Source organism: Habropoda laboriosa, unplaced genomic scaffold (genome assembly GCF_001263275.1).
Source record: "Habropoda laboriosa isolate 0110345459 unplaced genomic scaffold, ASM126327v1 scaffold28, whole genome shotgun sequence".
Lineage (NCBI taxonomy): Eukaryota > Metazoa > Arthropoda > Insecta > Hymenoptera > Apidae > Habropoda > Habropoda laboriosa.
Window position 1 is genome coordinate 953,295 of NW_017100174.1, and position 3,848 is coordinate 957,142.

Sequence of the window (3,848 nt, forward strand, 5' to 3'; positions counted from 1 at the left end):
TAACCGGGTGAAACGAGTCGATCGCTCGTTTACATTTACGCCTCGTTTCGCCCGCCGGAAACTCTTCGGCGTCCGTCCATTCGTTTTCCGCGAAGTCGTTCGAGCGATCGCTGGGCCAGCCGAGCGGAGAACGGCGTAAAACTTGGCTAAAACTCGCCGACGAACTTCGACCAGGCCAATAAAAATCTCGAATCGCTTCCGAGCGTCGCGCGGTGGAGGAGGGAGGCAAGGTGGATGGAAACGTGTCTGCGAGCTTCTTCTTCCTTTTTTCCCCCCTTTTTCCTCTTTCGCCCTCTCATCGACTTCCTCTTTCGTTTCCTTCGTTAGAAAGTGCGCGCTCCACTTTCTTTGCTCGAACGATCTCCTGTTACGTTTTCCGCGTTGGCTAGCCCCGTTCATAGACCGGAATTATCCCCGGACGGATATTTCGGTTTCCTCTCGACTTCCGATTTTTGTTTTCGAGGAGAAGTCGTTGTTTGACATTTGTCGTCCAGATCCGCGGAACGATTGGTTCTTTTGGTTCAGGTTCTTTTAAGCTCTTTAGTTAAAAGAGCTGGTTTGAAAATGTACACTTCTTTGCGCCTGTTGAAATTTTAGCCGAGAAAGAGATTAAAGGTAATCTTGAAAGGATGACGATACGAATTTTCGTTTCGATAACTTGGTAACTTTTTAACATTGCGCTAAAAAAGGCCAGGCATAGTTTAATAATAATTCTTATCTTCTTTAAACTCAAGAGTAGTAAAACTTAGCAGTAAAATTTTTTAAAGTATCGAGGATGTATGCATATGACAGACCAACCCCTATCTGCAGAAGCGTCTCTGATAATTGAGGTTGAAGTTGCAGTTGGGTTGCGGTTGAAGTTCTGGTTGAGTTCGAGGCCGCGACTGCAGTTGTGGTCGAAGTTGCGGTTGCAGTTGAGGTTGTTGTTGGGATTGAAGTTGAGGTTGCGGTTACTGTTGTGGTTGTAATTGGGGTCGCGATTGAGGTTACTGATGAGGTTGTGGATGGGGTTTAAGTTACGGTTGCCTTTGAGGTTGTGGTTGGGGTTGAAGTTGAGGTTGTGGTTGCGTTTGAGATACCGGTGGAGGTTACTGTCGTGGTTGCGGTTAGGGTTGAAGTTGAGGTTGTGGTTGCGTTTGAGATACCGGTGGAGGTTACTGTCGTGGTTGCGGTTGTAGTTAGCGTTAACGCATAGTTAGGAATTCAGACGTTTAACGTCACCCTAAGGAAGCCCACCTTAAACATATTACAGCGACTACCGACAGTCTGGACAAAAACGAGCACGAACGACCGATCGAGAAAAGTCGCGGCCCCACCACCCCGTTCATGGAGCTCACCCAATGAAAATTACTTTCCGATAATCCTCGAGTTTTTGATCCCGGTAAATATGGATTAACCCAATTCGATTATTCATTCGAGGCTGAGCCCGCGGCGGCGGCGGGGCATGCGGCCGGGCTCGCGGAAATAGAGCAATAATCCCGATTAAAAGCGTGGCGATCGTCGCGTTTTTGTTGCGATAAAAGGTCGAAAACGGTGCGCGTTAATACGCGCGCCATTATATCGGGATTCAAAAGCTTTTTGTTATCTCTCGATAACATTATTATTAATTTCAAAGCGACGCCACCTCCTCCTCCTCCTCTATCCACCGTTCTCCCGCTTGGCGGACCCTTCGTTTCCGTTTGAAAAACCGGCTCCCGCGCGCTTGCATTTCATTATTACACCGTCCTAGGCTGAGTTATCGTTCCGCCTCGCGTTCCACCGTTTTATTTACACTCTCCCATTTTACCTCGCGCTTCTCTCGATCTGTTGCGCGCGTATCGAAATTATCGTCACCAACTATCGACCGGTCTGAATCGTTTCCCCTCGCTCGTAAATGCCGTCCGGTATGCGCGCGCGCTCGCGCGTGTTCAACTACGGGTGCGAGGAAAGTCATTTTCAACGGATTTAACGGCCTATACCGGCGAGGCATGGTCGAAAACTTTACAACTCACTTCGATCGTGTCTCGTTTCGACGCGGACCGTCGCGTCGGCGTCGTCTCCCGGACCCCCGGCCGGCTAATCCGATCGGAGACGCGACGAATTATCGGTGAAACGAACTGCTCGATCGACGGAGCCGAGATTGCTGCAATATCTAGATTCGATTCGTGGTAACAAGCCAGCTCCGGGCAAAAATCCGTCAACCGTACCGTTTCTCCCTCGTCGTTGTCGTCGCCGTCCACTGCCACGCGATCGATTGATCCAGTCGATATCGAACGATGTCTGATAAATGGCCTTATCGTCCGGGAACCTCCGGTTCTCTACGGGAGAATTTGAAACGGGGGAGTCCGTAGCTTCTTCGATTATCGTCTCGGTAGTCTGGTCTCTGGTGTTGGCGTAATTACAGTCGAGACTCTATAGAGGATTGTCATTCTGATGTTGCATTACGTTACGCGATATTGAACAAATTTTCGGATCGTTGAAACATCTTCTATGATGGAAATAAAATTATAGAAAAAGGGTGAACTTAAAATATGCAAATTTAAATTTTGGTGACCTGGAAGAAAAAGGTTATACAAACCATGTTCGTGCAGATCTCGTGCAATGCTCCAATTGGAACCTAAAAATTTGAAATTTCAATTTTGCCTAGCCTGTTGTATCAATGTTGCAGATTTTTTTGTTACACTCTACGATCTCCGTTTTCCAAGTGACACGTTACACGGAGGATCTACCATAGACGGACTTTAAGAAAGGACGTCGCAGAGGCTTCGTCCGTCCTGTTCGCGGCGCACACGTGAAATCTTTTGGCCGGCTCGTATTTCAATAATGCATTGCGCCGCTCAAACTGCACGATAAACCGCCTATCGATCGCGCGCCACTATTACTGTCGTTTCAACAACTGTTGCTGCCGGATTAGTGGTGGCATGCCGTGCCACGCAATCCGCAGTAAATAACGATAATTACGTAGCTTCTGCGTGTGCACGTCATTTTTCCTGGTTGCTCGCTTCGGTTACTCTGTTACCATTTGATAGGTCGCTTGCCTTCGTGTTTTTTTCTCTCGCTCCCCGCTCTGAATATTAGAGTCCCAACGCTATTATATTTTCACGTCTCCCTTCTTTTTCTTCTGTTTCTTTCTTCGTCGTCTACTAAACTTTTCCACCTCGAGGAGTTTCTTCTGCGCGACGGTGTACACGTCGGTAATTCCAGTGATTAGAAATGCCAGGAGGGCTGTTTTTTACTTATTCATTCTAATTGATTTCAAGTTCTCGAAACTGCTAACTACCGTGTAAGCTTTACAAGTAAACTTCTACCAAAGACCTCGACAGATCTGCTCGACATTTTACCCCGGCGGTACTTTCGTGTCGTAGCGTTTAACGACACAGTCCTCCGACAGATATAGACGACACAGCGTTCCACGTGAATATTTACCAATAATTTACCGTATTTATAAAAAAAAAACTTAGCAATGTATAGTTCTAGAATAAAAATTTCTCCACCGAAGAATCCGCAGAAAACTATCACTCAAAATTTCCTTTTTCTCCCATCGCATGCCTACCGTTCGAACAAAACTACAGTTCACAAACGCAAAACGTAACCTCCGACAACCATCGGACCCAGTTGCAAACTGTTTCAAAACTCTCTTCAAGATATCACAATACATCCCAACGGTATAAATTAATTTCCCGCGAATCACGGCTCGCCATAAAAACCAGGGATGGAGAGGGAGTCGGGTGGTTACACACGATCATCTCCGTCGACCGGGGAAACAAAATAGCCGTAGGTACGCTGTACAGAAATGAAACGAGCGCGAAAGAGTGAAACGCGCGCGCCTATTAAACAGAGAGGGAGAGTGGGAGAGAGAGAGATAGACA